Source organism: Oratosquilla oratoria, unplaced genomic scaffold (assembly GCF_046742065.1).
Source record: "Oratosquilla oratoria isolate Oo_2021 unplaced genomic scaffold, ASM4674206v1 SCAFFOLD110, whole genome shotgun sequence".
Classification (NCBI taxonomy): domain Eukaryota; kingdom Metazoa; phylum Arthropoda; class Malacostraca; order Stomatopoda; family Squillidae; genus Oratosquilla; species Oratosquilla oratoria.
In genome coordinates this window covers 204692-224695 of record NW_027467467.1, presented here as the reverse complement: position 1 = coordinate 224695, position 20004 = coordinate 204692, and the positions used below count along the sequence as shown (strand labels likewise).

General features: G+C 39.4%; 1 pseudogene; it reads right to left on the bottom strand.

The window, feature by feature from the left end:
* Window positions 1–1717: 1717 nt before the first annotated feature.
* On the bottom strand, window positions 1718–5297 carry LOC143022522 (uncharacterized; annotated as a pseudogene).
* Window positions 5298–20004: the final 14707 nt, after the last annotated feature.

The window sequence follows — 20004 nt, the reverse complement described above, 5'->3', positions numbered from 1 at the left end:
GTCTGGCAGCACAGCACGTAAGATAGTTGTGGCAACCGGCATTGCGTACGGCAGTTATGGCAGAGATGGAAAAGTTGCTATGCACGTGGTTGGAAGATAATAGGCAAAGAAATGTGAGAGTGACATTGCAAGCAATGCAAAGTAAGGCTACAAGTTAATTTCACATGTTGAAAGAACATGCAGGTGAAGAATAGGCTTCACATGAATTCATAGCGAGTGCTGGGTGGTTTCGTTGCTTTCGAGAGCGTTACCAGGTTCACCACATGTTGTTGAAAGGTGAGGCTGCTAGCAGTGATGTGCCTGCAGCTAAGGCATTTGCAGAAGAGTTTGATAAATTATGGATGAAGGATATTTGCATACTTACGACCACGTCTACCTGATGCCTATTATGAGTTTATTAATACGAATACACTATAATAAGTATTTTCTTTCTTTAACTTACCATAACATATTAACAACTAAGCAACTGAAAACAATAATGTATACAACTGTAGGAGAGAAGCCAAATGCAGAGTATGGGATCCAATTATATTTAACGTTTCGCCCACCAGGGCTTCTTCAGAAATAACATAGTGGACAAACATCTGACTCCTTATATAACCCGAGCTTGCGGGGAGAAACGAACATGAAACTGGTGTTAAAAAAAAAAAAAGTAGAAAAAAGTAGAGACTGAACAACTTCACACCAGGCTTAATGACCCCTTTATGGGTCAATAGCCTTAAAAAAAGTCCACCATGTTATTTCGGGAGAAGCCCTGCTGGGCGCAACGTTAAATACATTGGATCCCATACTCTGCGTTTGGCTTCTCTCCTACAGTGCTGCTGGAGTCATTGCTGCTTTTACTCAATGCTGTATACAAAGATAAATGTACTGTACCTATATCTCACACTTAGAATGGATTGAAATGGATGAGAAAATGGATCTTAAAATTCACATATATTTAGAGTACATACAACAATTGAAGAATTAAGAAAAAAATATTAAAAGGAAATTACAATTTAAAAAAACTCAATACGTGTGTGTGTGTGTATACAGGTATAGTATATACATACAGTACCTGCATACGTATATATACTGAAATACAGTACAGTATTAAAACATAAAAAAAAATAGAAAAAATTATAAAAATGAAACTAAAAACATTGATAAATAAACAGTAAACAGCTTGTATTTAATAGTATTCAATAGGAAAAGTTACTGAAAAACGCAACAGATTGATATCATGTATCCTAGAGTAGAACCCTCGTGTCGGCCATTTTGAATAGGATCCGTCTTACGACTGGTTGGTCGGAACCTATCTAGGTCGTAACTCGGATAGTGGCTGTACATGGATATGCATCAGTGCTTTTGAAACAATATATTTCACATTGATCCTGAAACAGAAACTTTGACACGGAAATCGTTCAGTAAAAAGAAAGTACATACATCAGTTACAATAGTACTAGTAGTTCATATTCATTAAATAGAAACGAAGACACATACCCGCTATGTTTGGTCCTGAAAAATCATACTCTTCCGTAACAGTAGTTGAAACATAATAGTACATGGTACCCTTAATTTTTGGGTGCCGGTTTAGTATGTGGCCTACCTCTTTGAAACTGGTTTAGTATGTGGCCTACCCTATTTGAATGTGTCCTACCTCAGGAAAATTTTGAAACAAACAACAATACTTTGAAAATGTTTTCATTTAATAATTAAAAAGCAATTTATTAACAAGTCATACAAAAATTTCTCGGATATCCTGCAAAATGCATAAAAATAAGTCGCCATCAGGTCCCATTGAATACCGCCAGCAGTATTCATCAAGATGCCCTTGGAAGTGATGAAAAGGGACTCCACGCTCTTTCTTCAGAATGTCTATTTTACTTTCCAACCACGATCTTTCAATTTTTTGAGTACGAACGCCAGTAGCTGAATCAACATAGTGGTGTTGATGGTTAACGGTCGCATGATGAAATCCTACTTGCTGTAGTTGACAATAAGCGGCCCACTCATCGGAGTGAATTACCGAACCAACTTCCACTTCCCTTTGGATGATTGGTATAAGGGTTTCTGCATTTTGCTTCTCCACATAGAAGTACCTCACATCTCGTCCTTGAATCAACTCGAACACCCATGGACCATCGATTCTCCGTCCATGATTGCGATTATTCTCAGCAATTTCATCTTCATCTTCTTCTTCTGGTGCATGATCACTGTCTAACATGCGACCTCTATTGTACTTTCTGCGACCAGCAAAGCGTGCCTCATCTATTTGTACTGGTGAAAAGTCAGTGCCCTTCATCTGACCCCTCTTTTCAACAGAAACTATTGCAGAGCACACTTCACGGCAATAATTGAACCAGTCTACTATTATTGGTTTAGACCTTCCTGTAATACTTTGCACTGTCTCCACTCCCATTCCAAGGGTCCACAGGTAAACCAACTCTAAAATTTGGTACAATGACAGGCTGCTATTTAACTTACCATTGAGATCTGTATAAGCGAATAACTTATTCCCAGTTCGAGTAGATTTGGTTGCCTGGCACCCCTTTTGTTTGCATCTCCAGACCATTCTCTCTTGTCCACGGGATTTTTTGTTTGCTAGTCTCATGGGACCATCACACTTCTCACATAAATGTTGTTCCTGTAGGACACCCTTTTCTCGTAAAAATGACGTTGCACTTTCATTACTAGCAGCAATTGTCAAATAAAATTCTCTGAGCAACATCTCTGGATGGGTAAGGTTAACTGCAAAGAAATATGAAAAATTATGAAAAATATAAACAAACAATTAGAATATAGCAACAAGTTTAAACTAGTAAGTTACACTTTAAAAAACAACATTAAAACGTAATGGTAAAATTTGAAAAACGTACCGCTGTTAAACAGTGATGACAAAGGAATCACAGACGGAGAACTGTTATTACTTAAAGATTACAAACTATATATACTGCAAAGCTTGGCGCGTTCCTCGGTGCGTCGAATAGGTAGGCCACATACTATAGCAGAGAAAAAAAAATCGTAGGCCACATACTAAACTGGCACCCATAATCCCAACACCTGATATTGATATATATTATCCTTCTGCCAACATTCATACTTTTGATATTTTTTGTATGTGATAATGATATATTATCAGTTTCACAAATGTTTCCTTATTCAAATTTTGCAATAAAATTTCGACTAATAATGTAACTGAAATTATACAAATATATTTTAGTTATGATTACAAGGATTATATGACAAAAACCCAGTAGACAAAAACCCCAGAAGACGAAACCCCAGCGAATAAAACCCCACCCTCTTATCCCAAATGTAGACAAAACCCCAGTCCCATATGTAAAATATGTATATATATATATATATGTATTATATATATATAATATATATAATATTGAAAATTCATATTTCACAAGTGATATTAACAATGAAATTAGATTCAGTATCATATATATAAGGGATAAAAATATAATATCAGATTGAGACAATAAACTCAATATAAAAGATATATTAACTTATTTGATGCCTACAAGATTTTAAAACTTCAAAGGCGTCTGGAATTTCATCAGGTGGAAGAAATGCCAAGGCATGTGTTATCAGTTAACTAAAATCTTCATCATTGTAGTAACGAATTGACAATCAAGTTGACTAAATTCTTCTCCAGATGCACTATCCTAAATGAAAGAAAAAACTGTTGTTGGCATTAGGAAATTCACTTTTAGAAGCTTGAATTGCAGCCAGTTCCAAATCTGATATTATGGATTGTGGGTTCAAATCAATTTAATTTTTGTCAGCAATGTCTGTCAAATCTTGAAACAAGTGTTTATGCAAGACCTCACTCTTCCCAGTGATAAAAGCATACACAAGTGGAAAAATTCTACAATTTCCATGTCCCACACATGCATGAATTGTGTACATTTTTGGTAAAATATTGTAGGTATAGTTTTAAAAGTACCCTCTATAATCCAAAATGGGGCTTCTGATAGTCTCTTCAAATTTGCGGCTGTAGTGGACATCAAAATTCGGTCCTCCTTGAATATAAAGTCTCTTTAAAAAATAAACCACCATTTAACTTAAGTTTGTGGTGGGTTTGATTCGGTATGGACAAGCCAGGGAAAATGAGACTCACAATAACACTAAAACTAAGGTTTAATGGTTAATATGCTCAGAGGGAACAGACGTAGTCTCGTTGGGAGAAGGTCCGGAGTGAAGGCCTCATCAAGTGTCGTGGTTGTGGGCGAAGAGCCACAGGAGGGAATGAGACGACTTGCTGGTGGCTTCCTGGAGCGGACTGGTCCCGAGGCAGCTTGGTGGAGAGGACTGGTCCCGAGGCAGCTTGGTGGAGAGGACTGGTCCCGAGGCAGCTTGGTGGAGAGGACTGGTCCCGAGGCAGCGTGGTGGAGAGGACTGGTCCCGAGGCAGCGTGGTGGAGAGGACTGGTCCCGAGGCAGCGTGGTGGAGAGGACTGGTCCCGAGGCAGCTTGGTGGAGAGGACTGGTCCCGAGGCAGCTTGGTGGAGAGGACTGGTCCCGAGGCAGCTTGGTGGAGAGGACTGGTCCCGAGGCAGCTTGGTGGAGAGGACTGGTCCCGAGGCAGCTTGGTGGAGAGGACTGGTCCCGAGGCAGCTTGGTGGAGAGGACTGGTCCCGAGGCAGCTTGGTGGAGAGGATCTCTCTCTCTCTCTCTCTCTCTCTCTCTCTCTCTCTCTCTCTCTCTCTCTCTCTCTCTCTCTCTCTCTCTCTCTCTCTCTCCACACACACACGCCGATTAAGGGACTGTCTTTTAGTTAAAATATAGCTTGTAGCTTGCCTGGGTTAATTATGTAGGTGGGTGTATTGAGAGGGGTTTCTTAGTGGCCGGGGTGTTTTGTAGCAGAGTCACAACAGGGACCCTACTGGGGAGGAGCAGGTAAGTTTTGCTGCAAGGACTAGGTGTCCCTGCCCGGCATCCGTGTTGCTACCTGCCCGGAGACGGTACAGGGCTGTGGTGGGATCCCCCAGGAGGTCTCTGAGGTGCTGGAAGTGGTGCCCCAGGGTGGGGCAGATGAAGAGGCAGTGGTTTAAAAGAGGCTAGCTCCTTGCCGCATGTGCATGTTGTATCCATGTATTGGGTTCGCCAGTGGTTTACCCGGATTGTGGATGCCATGGCCAAGGTGTGTGGAGGCAGTGCAGGTAGAGTTTTGTGGGTGGGTTTAGTGTTGGTTGTAGTGGGCCATCCTCGGTTAGCTGCAATAGTCTCATACTCCTCTCTCCATAGTTCCCATGCAGCAGTGTCTATCTTCTTGTTGGCACCACCAGTTGAGGGTGGGACGAGCATGGCGGTATCCTCCAGACCTAGTGCACCCCATTTAGTCACTTTGTCGGCTTTTTCATTTCCCTCGAGTCCTACGTGGGCGGGTACCCATTGGAACAGGAGGCTAGTGCCGAGTTTCGCTATTTCTGTCGAGAGTCGAGGTATTTCTTCACTCAGCTATGGTCTGGAGGTGCAGTAGCTGCTCAGAAGTACTTCGAGGCTCGAGCGAGAGTGCGTCAGGATTGTGACCCTTGGAGGTGGGTGGGGGAGGGTGATGATTTTCCGGAGGACTTCCCGTATGGCGTGTCATCTCGGTGAAATGCTGACTTTTTAAAGGAGACCGGCAGGAACTTGGGGAGCTTTCCAAGTTCCTGATTGGAGCGGCGCGTCACCACAAATTCAGGAGGAATGTTAATATCCACAAATGACGTCGGCTCAAATGGATGATCACTGCACCTGATCTGCTTTATTGTCTTTCTTAGGGCGTTTTTGGAAGGTAGACATGGCACAATATTTGGATTAGCAGATGTGGTACTTGACTGAAAGATATGAATCGGTTGATCTCTAGTGGATTTTGCTTTATACTTTATTTCATTTATTTTTGCAACACTAGCAGCACTTCCATAAGGAACATAATTGTATTTCTCAAATTTTGTTAGTAAATGTCCTTCATTCACAAGTTTGGTAACCTGCTCTTCCTTTGCAGTTATTAGATTTTCGAAATTCACAGCACCAGCAGTATGAATCGGGATTGTGGCTGTTGGGATTCTGTCTAGATCCCATATATATATATATATATATATATATATATATATATATATATATATATATATACTGTATACATATATGTATACACACACACACACTTCAACGAACGGACGGCTTAGAAGACGTTCTGAAGAAAAAGTGAAATTTCGTGGATCCCGAAGCAAAGGAAGTACCTATTGTATTTACAGGGTGGGGGGGATTGCTCGTGGTGTAGGGGATAGTGAGGAAAAAGGAGAAGGGGAGGGATTACTGAGGGAAATGGAAGGAAATGAGGAAGGAGAGGACTTGGCCCAGGCAGGCAGACGCAATGTAAACAAAAGAGGTCCCGACCAATTTAGTGACGACGAAATGTCTAACAAAAATGTAAAGATTAGAAACATAGATAAGAACAATTCAATGGAAGGTGAGGATAACAATTTCCAAGGATTTAAAGAGGGGGAGGCGGATACCAACCTCCCCCGACTAGCAAAACTGGAGGAAAGGCTTGAACAAATGACTGAACATTGGGAGGTTAGGTTCGGTAAAATGTCAAAACTTGCAGAAAAGTTTGAAAGATTGGAAGAACTAGAGAAGGCGAACAAAAACTTAACTGATGAAATAGAAGAACTAAAAAGACATTTAAGAGAAGTAAAAAAGGAGAATAAAGAATTAAAAAGGAACAATAAAGACAATAAAGAAACAATAGCAAAAGAGGCACAGGGGTGGAGAAAGATACAGGAAAATAGTAAAGTTGCATTTACTGATATAATTAAACAGCAAATGAAAGAACAAACTGAAGACTCAGTTATCAAAGTGATGAGACAGGAGAATATTGTAAGAGACTTAGCAGACAAAAAGAAATGTATAATTATATTAGGAATGGAAGAGAAAAATAACCCAGATAGAACCTCAAGAATCAAAGAGGAAAATGAAAAAGTAAGCAGTTTACTACAATTAGTTCAGCAAGATGAACCAGAAATAATTAAACAAATCGAAGAGAAGCTCAGACTCGGAAAGTATAGTACAGATAAGACCAGACCAATTAAGATTAAATTCAGGTCACAAACGACGGCAGAGAATATCTTATCCAAAACAGGGAAACTAGCAACAAGTGAACAATATAAAAAGGTATGGATAAAAAGGGAAATGAATAAAGAAGAAAGAGAGGACAGAAAAAAACGAGAACAGAACAGAGTCAGAAAAAGAGAGATTCTATTGGAGAGTAGTGAATATGAAACTAAGGAAATTCGACACACAAGAGAAAAACAAAAGGGAAACAGAGAACACAATGGAAGTAGCAGAAAACAAAGAGTGTCTTACACAAATATAGATGGATTAATAACAGGATTGAATGAGCTGAATGATTATTTGAAGGAAAAAGAACCGGACATAATGGGAATTGTAGAAACAAAATTAAAAGGTCCACTACCACCCAACAGTGTAGGACATGATGCATATAATTATTGGATTAGAAACAGAAAGACAAAGCTAGGGGGTGGAGTTATGTTCCTGACTAAGAAGGATATAAACGTTAGGTGTGTCACATATGGAAAGAATACAGTAGAGATGATTATGATCGAAGTGGAAGACAGAGATAAGAAGAGCAGAAAGTTTGTGATAAATTATGTGCCTCCGAAAACAGCCTCGTGGGAAAAGAGTGAACATAAAAGTATGTTAGAGGACACAAAGATAACATTAAATAAGATAATGGAAGATGGAGGAAGAATAGTTATGATGGGTGACTATAATTGCAAAGAAATCTGCTGGGAAGAGATGACAGTAAAGGGTGGAGACGGCTCATCGGGAAACGCTCTACTTGAGATGATTACTGACCATACAATGATACAGTGGATACAGGAGAACACTAAGTATAGAAATGAGGAAGAACCATCGAGACTAGACCTAATAATTACATCTGAACCTAGAATAGTGGACAAGATTGAATATAAAACACCAATAAGTAAAATTGACCACATATTGATTGAACTGGAACTAAATGAAGAAAAATACATGAAAAGAAATGAACAATATAGAAAAGGAAGAATGATGTATGAAAAAACAAACTTTGATAAAATAAGAGAATTCTTTCAACAAGAAAACTGGGAAGAAATATACAAAGAAGAAACAACAGTGGAAGAGAAATGGAATATTTTGACAAAAATTTACAAAAAAGGAGTGGAAAAGTATGTCCCAAGACAAAAACAAGAAAAAGAATATGTAAAATGCTGGTACAATAGAAGTTGTAGGGAGTTAAAAGACAAAAGAGACAAAGCTTGGACCAGATGGAAAAAAGACAGATGGCCTGAAAAATGGAAAATATATACTTGTTATAGAAATGAATATGTACAAGCATGCAGAGAGGAAAAGAAAAAAATATGAAAAAGATGTCATAGAAAAGTGTAAAGATCAACCAAAACTATTTTACAGATTTGTAAACAACAAATTGAAAAGCAAACAAGACTTGGAGAAATTAAGACAAGGAGTTGAATACACAGAGGAAATTGAAATGGCAGAAATTATGAACAAACATTTTAAATCAGTGTTTACAAGGGAGAACATACAACCTGAAGAGATTGAATGGAAAGAGAAAGTCCCTCCCATGAAAGAAATAGAAGTAACAAAGAACGAAATATTGAAACACTTGAGTAATCTTGATGTCAGAAAATCGCATGGACCAGATGAAATAGCAAACTGGATTTTGAAAGAATGCAGGAATGAACTGGCAGACAAAATACATAGCATAATAAACAGTTCCTTGAAAGAAGGAAAAGTTCCAGAAGATTGGAAAAAAGCAAATATAGTACCCATATATAAAGGAGGAAATAAAGAAGACCCTAACAACTATAGACCAGTCTCCCTAACAAGTACAATAGCAAAAATTTGAGAAAGAATTGTCAAAAGTAGATGGGTAAAATATTTAGAAAAAAAAACGTGTTAAATCCAAGGCAATTTGGATTCACACAAGGACGATCATGCGTCACCAATTTAATATGTTTCTATTCAAGGCTAATAGATATAATACAAGAAAGAGATGGATGGGCTGATTGTGCATTTCTAGACCTAAAAAAAGCTTTTGACAAAGTACCACATAAGAAGTTGCTTAAGAAATTAGAAACTGAAGGAGGAATACAGGGCAAACTGCTTAATTGGATGGAAGACTTTTTGCAAGAAAGGAAAATGAGAGTAGTGGTAAGAGACACACTCAAAATGGGATGAAGTAATAAGCGGTGTTCCGCAGGGAACAATTCTGGCCCCAATAATGTTTGCTATATATATTAATGATATGGATGAAGGAATTGAAAGCTATATGAGCTTCTTTGCAGATGATGCAAAACTACTGAAAAGAGTGAACACGGAAGAAGATTGTGAATCACTACAGAGTGATCTAAATAAAGTACAGGAATGGAGTAGGAAGTGGGAGATGGAGTTCAATACAAAAAAGTGTAGTATAATGGAATTTGGAAAAAGCAAAAACAGAATAACAGGATCATATAAATTGGGAGAAGAAGGAATAAAAAAAAGTAGAAAATGAGAAGGACCTGGGAGTCATTGTAATGAATAATATGTCACCTGAGAAACATATAAATAAGATTTTTGGAGAAACTTATAATTCAATAAGAACAATCAAAGTTGCATTTACATACCTGGATGAAGAAATGGTGAAGAAAATTCTAATAACCCTGATAAGACCAAGAATGGAATATGCAGCAACGATATGGTCACCAAGTACAAAAAAATGTATAAAAAAACTTGAAAGAATACAAAGAGCAATTACAAAACTGGCACCAACACTCTCAAAACTATCATATGAAGAGACTAGAAAAACTTGAACTACAGACACTAGAGCAAAGAAGAGAGGAGATTTGATAGCTATTTACAGAATCATGAAAGGCATAGAAATTACTGGTAGAGATAATCTGATAAAATGGGATGATAGAAATACAAGAGGACACGGAAATAAGATAAAAAAAGACAGCTATAGAAGAGATGTGAAAAAGAACAGCTTTCCTCACAGAGTAATAGACAGTTGGAACAAGTTAGATGAGAAAGTGGTGTGTGCAAAAACAATACATGAATTTAAAAATAGTTTAGATAAAATGAGATATGAAGACGGGACACCACGAGCATAGCTCCCCTTCCCGTAAAATACAACTAGGTAAATACAAGCCGGGGGCTTGGCTGCCCAAACAGCGGCCTACGGGCGCAGCTTTCCGCGCTCTAATCCCTCGTTTTCCCCTTCGGCCTCGGGGTGGAACCCCAACACGGGATCCCAGCACGAAGAAGAACACGAAGTAGAATGCGAAGAAGAACGCGAAGAAGAATGTTCTTCTTCATTTTGTTTTTTCATTTGTTGTTTAATTATGTCAGTAAATGCAACTTTACTGTTTTCTTTGATTTTTTTCCAGCCCTGTGCTTCCTTTGCTATGGCCTCTTTGTTGTCTTTATTATTCCTCTTTAATTCCTCATTCTCTTCTTTAACTTCTTTTAACTGTCTTTTTAATTCTTCTATTTCTAAAGTTAAGTTTTTGTTCGCCTTCTCTAGTTCTTTCAATATTTCAACTCTTTGTGCAATTTTGGCTACATTACCGAACCTGTTTTCCCAATGTTTGGTCATCTTATCAAATTTCTCTAGTCTTGAACTTGAAGGCTTCTGATGTGAAGACTTAAAAAAGTCCCTTGCCATTGATTTCAAGAGTGGTCTATCAGGAACCAGAGCTCAAAGTTTCCTGATTTATCAATCCAAAATTACTTAATAGATTTAATCTATAAAAGGGAGGGGAGTTTAATCATATCTTATTTAAAGTTACAATAGGCGTAGTTCGAAGTTTCAGGGTAGGCTTCTGAATTGAAAGAAAATAACACCTCGAGGGAAAGTTTCCCAAACCGAGGTAAGCACTAGTATTCCCAATAATAATTACCACAACCTCCCCGGCATTCCATGATTCAAACAACAGAGTCCTAATTGAATTGCTCTAGCTTTCCTGTGTTCAAGGGAAATATAGGAAGAACATTTTGAACTTGCATGGTCAGAAGCGGGGCAAAATCTACATCTGTAAATAGACTTCTTAATGGAATCTGGATTGACCATAAAGGAGTGACCAACTCCCTTGCTAGAATCAACAGGTTTTTTCAAGGAATTTTCCTTGAAGGCAAGGGAGCTGGTAGTATCACTTTTCGTTTGGGTTTGACACTGAGGTCGTCAGATCCCATTTTAAGTCTAACTAAAACTGATTGATAAACTTTAAGCTGATTAGAATTGGGGTAATTTGAATCAATCGCCCGAGACAATTCAATCAAGAAAAATTTAGCTAATTGATTTGAAATTAATTTACTGGTCAAAAGGAGGCCCTCGCTTCCAGTCTTAGTAGAGTCAACTCCAATCCCCTTAAGGTCTTATAGTTTGGAGTCTAGAGACCTAATGTAACTTTCTAGGTCCTTCAACTTGGAAACCTCAGGTGCATTAATAATAGAAATCAACACATTGTCCAAGATCTCTTCCTTATTAAAAAACAACTCGTCAAGAAGAAGGAACGCAGTGTCATGGTTCGAATCATCCACTGGTAAATTCTCCACCAAGTGAAAAGCCTCCCATATGAGAGATCCCTTTAAATAAATTAATTTCTGACATTACATACATAACTGAATTTAAGGTGGGAGATCAACAAAAACACACTATTCATTGATTCTTATATAATATATACCTTCTTGTGAGTATACACTCAATACAAACTAATTACACCTTATTTACACATTCTTTCACCTTATTTACACATTCTTACACCTTATTTACACTTTCAGTAGTTTAGTGCCAGCACTTAATGTTTACAATGTGTTTACACTCTTATGTGGGATTCCCTTTGATGTTGCTCATTTTGATAGTTTTCTGTTGCCAATCTCTTGTGCCACTATTTTTCTGTTTAATATTCTCATCCTGAAAAAAATTCTGCATTTAACGAAGTAACCTATGACATCCTCAGGTAAAGGTACAAATTTGACCATGTATTTTGTCAAGTTTTTCATGGCATTTTTTTCAGCTTGGAATCTCCATGGTAACAATTAAACAACCTTTCCATGGTTTTCAAATGGTCAAAAAATTCCTTGTTAGGTGTTTTTAGTTTTCCTTCCAATCTACTTAAGGCAGAAATACATGTATTATCATTGTCCTTCACAACTTGATCCTAGGAATTCATGTTGGGGAAATTTGTTTACCATAAACCCACCAACATACCTCAGACCCTCAGTTTCCATGGCTTCTTCAAAAGCTGTCTTTTACATCAAATGAAGGGGGCTCATAGCAGTCTGGCTCATCATCCACAGCAAAAACCATTGCTGATAAGCAGAGTTCTTATTCCAAATTTTTGGGGTCAATTTTGGAAGTAGTAGCACATTGATTAACATTAATTTTAGCAAGTGCCGCATCGGACATACAGTAATTGTACTTGTACACTCTTTCACTGTGTTATACGTCATACCCAATTTCTTTTCCAAGAAGAATTTTTTTAATTCTATGTTTGATCTGTACAGGAGATGGGTTGTCATTAGCTCCTGCCATTTGTCTAAGACAGCCAGAAAAATGTTCTAAGCAATCTTGATTTAGTCTATACATTAGCAAAAAGCTTACTTTAAATCTTTCATTCAACATTTTGTATAACTTTGAGAGGGACATTGAAGAAATGATATAAGTGATTTTTTCCGCCCACTCTCGTTTCTTTAGCAGTTTTAACCATATCTTCCAAAATGTGATTCTCTCCTTCCAAATTCCACCCATAGGCATTTCTAGAGGATTTTTTTTTAATCTATACGTACCCTTGCATTAAAGAGATCAAACCAACGATCTGATAGCATAATGAATTTACTGATCATTTCCCAATCATTACTCTTTAAAAGGCCTTGCTCACCAAAATACTTAATTGTTTTACCTGTAGTTTCAGACAACAGTTGTGCAGCTAAGTGAACATTCATTCTTCAATGACCTTGTACATCAATGTGTTTGTTGCTGAGTCGGAATGTTGTTTTTTAAGTCTTTTACACTCCTTTTGAATACCTCACAAATGCAAGAATTGGTCATATTTTTGCATCCATTTTTACCATCCAATTTGAATCCAGAATCTAAAAGATTGTTTCTAGTTAGTTTTATGAGATGTGGAGCATCAGCAAAAACAAAAATTTCCCTCTCACTAGAAGCTGGATTTGTGAAGCTATGGTTATTAATGGTGACACCAAGTGTTTGTAAGAGTTTAAGATTTGTTGATCCCATATCCAATACCATAGCAACAACTAAAAATCCAGCTTCCACCTTAGTAATAATGTCATACAGTATGTCCTTACTCATATTTGTGTCAAAGTCGTAGTACACTAGTTGTTTCCAAGGGCCTGTCAATCCCCTTAACATAGCACACTGCAGTCTCTTTTTAGGTTCATATATTACATCAGTGCCTTTTTCGTATGTCCAGTCTGATGCAACACTTGTCTCGTCAAAAGACAGTACATAAAGGCGCTCAATATCTGACATTTTTTTCTGTTCTTTGGTTCAAAAGCTGAATTACTGGTAATAAAACACCAGGTTGTAAGTCGAGCTTTGACACATGGCTGTTGAGCGTACTTATAGAAGGCTGAGGAAGATGCTTCTTTTCGCTTAGATATTTGTATGCTTTTGAACTGTAGCCATGCAGTACCAGTGATTCACTAATATCATTATCTGTGTAAGTTTGCTGGTTGTTTTCCATTTAACATTGCACCTATTTGTGTTTCTGTAAAGGATTTCCCAAGTCCCTTCTTAATGTAAGTCACAGCTATGTCATATGCAGTTTTGAATGTACTTTGTAAACGCTTTTTCTCTTTTTCCCATTGTTTCTGTTCCCTACGCAGATCATTTCTTTCTTGTGTCACTTGCTTAAGCCTTCTGTTGGCTTCAATCAAGTGATCAAGCAGAGGATCTAAACGTGAAACTGGGAGACTGGTCAGAGGTCTATTTTCTTGCAACACTGGTGGACCTGGTGATGGTGATCTTGGCTTACCCTGGGATTGTGCATTTCCTGAAATAATTAGAAGCGTTTTGTTTACCATTTCACGAACCCATCTCTGTGAGCTTGTACGTTCAAAAACATACAAGTTACATGAACACATTATATTGAGATTAATCATGTTAATTCACGTACAATAATTCAATTAACACTGGTCAAAACATCAAGCTTTTATTACAGCAGTTAGATGGAAACTGCAAAATAAGTGTATCCTACTCACCATCAGTCTGTAAAGGCTTGAAACTTGAATCAGGCAGAGGTTTTAAATCTAGAACTGGGCGACTGGTCAGAGGTCTATTTTCTTGCAATACTGGTGGACCTGTGTCTGATGGTAAATGTAACGATGGAACTGCACCAGGCTTGAATGCTATACTGTATATACAACTTGGAGGCACCGGTATACCAAGGAGTTCGTATTTCATATTTCTCTGAAATGCCGATTGTTCAAAATGTTTGCTGCATACATGGTGAGTCAGTGGGTTTATGTGCTCTTTTCTCCCACACAGCTGAATCCAGCAATTTTGGGTTTCTTTATCTTTTGGAAACCGAAAATAATGAAAATTTGATTTCCCTTTCACTCGAAAATTAGCACAGCTACGCACGGCACAAGAAGGCATTGTGAAACCACAATGACCTTGTCCCGCCCAGAGGCAAGCACAGATTGACTCGCTCCAGCGTTTAACCCTTATAGCGCCCGTTGACGTCACGGATGCGCAGAACACAGAAAAAGCGGAGCGCTAGTGGGTTGACTTATACTATATGGACCTTGGACTGAACTATCACCATCTGATATGAAAACAGTGTATCTTGTATTATTATCTAAACTCCTGCTGAATAGTTTCACAGCTGCTGCAGCTTCCATCCCACCAGAACTACCTTCGTAATTTTTCAGGCACGCACTCTTATGATTTGACAGCCACTTATCAAACTGTTCTTTGCTTATTTTTCCAAGCTTCCTACTATTTTCTTTATTTGTACACTGTTCGCAATATTTACTGACTGTCTCGTAATCAAGCACACACCCTGTGTCAGTGTGTCAACTTCTATTACAGCCCCGACTGCCAGTTTGCTTGGAACATTTGCTTGATTGTCCTCGTTTTTGCCACGATCCATCAAAAATTACTTTCACATCATAAATGCCATCCTTGTTAGCAGAATAATGTTGTTTAGCAAGCTTCTATGCTACTGTTCAATACTACTTTCATCTTTTCTTTTGTACTATTTATAACAATTGACTGAAACTTTACAATTAATCAAAAATACTTTTCATGCTCATGTTGTTGTTGTTGTTGTTGTTGTCGTTCCCTAGACTGTCTGTCCGAGCAGTCCCGTCTCCCCAAGGAAGGCCACAGCCGAAACTGGGTTTTCCCACAAATCCTTTATAGAGTGTATGTTGTGTTGTTTGCGTGCATGATTGTGTATAATGCAGTCTTCCATTATGTGTTGTATGGTATGGGGTGAAGTGTTACATCCTGGGCAGCTGTTCACAACACGGTCGTCCAGCCTCTTCTGGTAGCTTAGAAGTGCTGGGTGGTGACCGCATCGCAGTCTGGCCAAGTGGACTCTGTCCTTACGTGGGAGAGAGGATTCAGAAGGGTGGATATCAGGGGGTCTGGCATGCAGCAGTGTGTTGTCTTTCAGTGTGTTAATGGAGCGGTGAGTGATATGATTATGAATATGTTTCCGGAGGCTGGTTTTTGGTGGTTGTGGAGGAAGAGAAGAGAGTATCTGTGAGTAATAAAGGTCTATGGGTGTAGTTTTAATGTTTCTTGGTGTGTGTGGGTGTTCTGCTATGTAGTGTAGCGGGTGTGATGTGTTTGTGGTGGCTGCAGCAAGTGTTTGTGTGCCTCTCATGTCGAGGTGGTCCTTGACTTTGAGGACTTTTGTTTCATGGTGTAAATGGTCTGTAGGTGATGTATTTGTGCAGCCTGTAATTGTTTTTAGGGCTCTGTTTTGTATGATTTGAAGGGTGTTGTGGTGTGTCTCACTGAGATTAGGAGCCCATGCAGGACTCGCATAATTCATCACTGAGCGTATGCATTGTTTGTATATTGTTATATTAGTTTCTTTGTTTTGTCCAAATGTTGTTCCAGTGATTGACTTAAGTGCGTTAAGTCTAGGTGTGCATTTGTTTTTTATGTTTGTGAGGTGTTGTTTGAAAGACATGGATGTATCGTATGTTACACCAAGAATTTTCGGTGTGTTTGTGTGTGGTATTAGAGTGTTGTTGATGTAGAGATGAGGTATGTATTTGTGTTCTTTTGTCCAGTTGGTGAGAAGTGTTGCTGTAGATTTGGTTGGAGCTATTTTGAGTCTGTTTGTGATGAACCATGTGTTGAGTGTGTCAAGGTAAGGCTGGATTATTTCTGCAGCTTTGTCTGTGTTACGATGTGTGCATGTGATTGTTATGTCGTCTGCGTAGGAAGAGATTTGTATTTCTGAGGTGTCTGGCGTGGGTAAGTCATGCATGTATAGATTAAATAATGTGGGGGATAGAACTGAGCCCTGTGGTACTCCGTTCTTAATGTTTCTGATGTGCGATGATTGGCCATTATATGACACATGAGCATTCCTGCCTGCCAGATAATTGGCCAGCCATCTTTTGGTGTTATTGTGCATGTCTGTGTTATATATTTTATTTGTTAGGTTGTGGCGGGGGATAGCATCAAAAGCTTTACTAATGTCCAATGTTATAAGAAGTGTTCTGTGGTGGGGCCTATCTGAATTGATGCCATCTAAAATTCTTTGTGTGAGGTTTGTCAGAAGAGTGTTTGTGGAGTGTAGTGGCCTAAAACCGTGTTGTGAGTCAGCAAGGGGAATATATGGTGTGACAAGTTTAAGTATTAGGCGTTCAATGACTTTAGAGGGGGTGCAGAGAAGTGTGATTGGGCGGTGCGATGTTGGGATTGTTGGGTCTTTGTTCGGTTTTGGAATGGTGATTATTTTACCATGCTTCCAGATGTCGGGTATAGTGTTGTGTGAATAGCTGTAGTTTGCAATGTTTGTGAGTGCGTGTATACCTTGTGGTCCAATGTGTTTTAGGTGGATGTTGCTTATGTTATCAGGGCCACAGGCAGATGAGTGCTTGAGACTATGCATTATGAGTTTTGTCTGACTGTCTATGAAGGGTGTATAGTCTGAGTCTGTGGGAAAGTCTTTCTTACGTCGAATGGTGCGTCGGTCGTCAGGGTGAGATGTAAGATGGCTCGTCTGTGCAAAATGACGTATGAGTGCGTTTGCTTGTTGTTTGTTTGAGGGTAGATTATCTGTTGTTGTGATTATTGCTGCGTGAGAGCGTGTAGTGTTAGTGTTGGATAGTGTGATGCTGTTGAGTGTTTTGTACAATTTGCTGGTGTTTGTTTTGTGATCAAGTGTATAGATAAAGTTTTGCCAATTTTGTGTTTTTTGTTCATGTATTTTATTGGCAATCACAGTGTTTAGTGTTTGTATTTGGTCTGCTATGTTTTGAGGGATAGGTGTGGGGGTATCGTGTTTAAGTGTGTCACGTTGTCTGATGAGGCCTTGGATTTCTGGTGTGAAGTTGGGGTTGTGTGATTTTCTGTTGCCTCTAGGGATGTATCTCTTGTCTGCGTTTTGTATGATTGTATTAAAAGCGTGCACAGCATTGTTTATGTTTGTGATTGGTGTACTGTTAAGTGTTACAAAATGTTGTTCTGTCTCTTCATTAAAGGCTTCCCAGTTAGCTCTCTTGTAATTGGTGTAAGTGTGTCTGTGGCCAGCTGGGGTGCATCTTGTTTTGGTGGTGATGATGATTGGAAGGTGGTCAGAACCAAGGGCTCCGACCACTCTCCATGATGTTGTTGGGGTTAGGCAGGGGGAGCAAAAGGTGATATCAGGAGAGGAGGGAGTGTAGAGGGCTTGGTATGGGATATGTGTATGATTATGCGTGTTGTTCATGATAGTCAATGAGTTGCTCATGTTGCCAGTCAAAGTGTTATGCACTATCCTACCCAATCCTGCGTCCATAGTACTATACACCATCGATGTCGTGATTGGAGTTTCCTTCACCTTTGAATCTGTCATTCTGTTTCCACAGTCCTCGCACTGTAAATCGATTTTGTAGTCCATGTATTTATTATTGAAACTGACTTTCAGCTTCCAAAAGCAGTAACTGTGCGCCACTTTCGAGAACACTTCCAGTAGGTAACTTTTCCTAAATATAATATTTTCGTCTTCAACTGCAATCTTTTTTTCTGTTTTTGATGAATGAGATGTTTCTAATTTCCTCTTTGTAGCAGATGAGGTGTGTGGGGTGCAGTGGAGGCGCTGGAGACAGGGGTCGAGGTGGTGGATGCAGGAGTCGAGGAAGTGGCAGAAGTAGCATTGTGAGGGCGAACGAGGAACTATGTTCTCTCGGCCCTTAAAAGTATTACCAGTTCGGGTGCTACTAGATTTGTTGGGGTTTGAATCAAACACGGAAAAAAATTAAGGGATTTAAAGGAGTTAAGAATACATGAAGTCAAACCATCAAAGGTGCACAATGGAATGCTAATGAAAGGTTCACCTGACATGAAGTGCTCAGCACTTTGAACCTCCGTATCGTAACGACGGAGTAGCAATGTTCGGGGTGCGTAGGGACGAACCGTTCCGGCCCACTAGGGATACAGTTCTCCAGAGAACTACAAAGACTTGACGTCGAGTAGCCCGCGACTGAAGTAATCAAGACTTGTGATTGTCGTGGCAGTGGGTAGTCTTCGCAGGACGTCTTCTGATCAAGTTCTAATTTGCCATTTTTGTTGTTGTTGGATCTTTAAGGCTATCGACCTATAATGAGGTCATTAAGCCTGGTGTGAACCTGGGATCCTTTTTATTCTACCATTATAATTTCCACTATAGTCCTGTAGTGCGCAAATAAAATACTACTTTGTCAATAAGTAAACGGTCATCGGTCAAAAGATTTGTAGTGTTTAGTTTAATTGTTTTAAGTTTACAGTGTTGTATAAGGGCAGGCGCTGTGTGTTGTATCTTAAGCAGTGTATGAGTATGTGTCTTATGGATAGTATAGTGTTGCAGGTGTTGCATTGGGGAGGAAATACGCCGTTAATGTATGGGCTTAGGTGGGTGAGGCGGGTCGAGTTCATCCTCAGTCTTGCTATGGCGATTTCCTCGAGTCTGTTGTTTCTGTATGATGTCGACCAGTCTGTTATGTGTTCCTTTTGTTTGTGCGAGATGTCAAGGTTGTCCCACTGGAGTTGCCAGTGGGCGTGTAATTGTTTCCTTTATACAGAGTTTTAGGTTCCTATGTCCAGGGGTATGTCTGTAATAGTCTTTTTCTTAGGCAGATTTGGCTAAGGTGTCCGCTTTCTCATTTCCGAAGATCCCAATGTGACTGGGAACCCAAGAGAGAGTAATGGACTTGTTGGTCGTCGACAATGTGCTAATGATTTTGCCCAGGAGAAAATCCTCCATATACCTGTCTTAATTGCTTGTAGTGCGCTCAAAGAATCTGTGAATATGACGAATTTACTATGTGTGTCAGATTGAGCATTTTCTATGGCTTGGTATATGCCGATGAGTTCTGCGATATATATGCTCGTATGGTCCGGCAATCTGAACATCATCCGGGTTTTGGTGCTGTATAACCCTGTCCCAGTTTTGTGGCCGCACTTGGAGCCATCAGTGTACAGTGCCCTGTGGTCATTGTACTTGTACTTGTTGATGGTCTCCAGGGTCTTCTGCCTAAGTTCTTCAGTGGAGGAAGATTTTTTTGTGAGGTCTTGGTGGATGTTGACCTTGAGGGCGATGTTTTTCCACGGTGGTAAGTGTGTGGTTTCCATCTGTTCTATTGACCACAGTGGCACTGAATACTGCTCGCACAAGGATCGGTTCCTGATGGAAAGGGGATTTAGGCTGGAGTTGGTGAAGTGCTCGTGTTGGTCGGTTGTTTCCTTGCATGGATGTCGAGGGATACGGAGGACTTTGGCAACGTATCGGAGTGC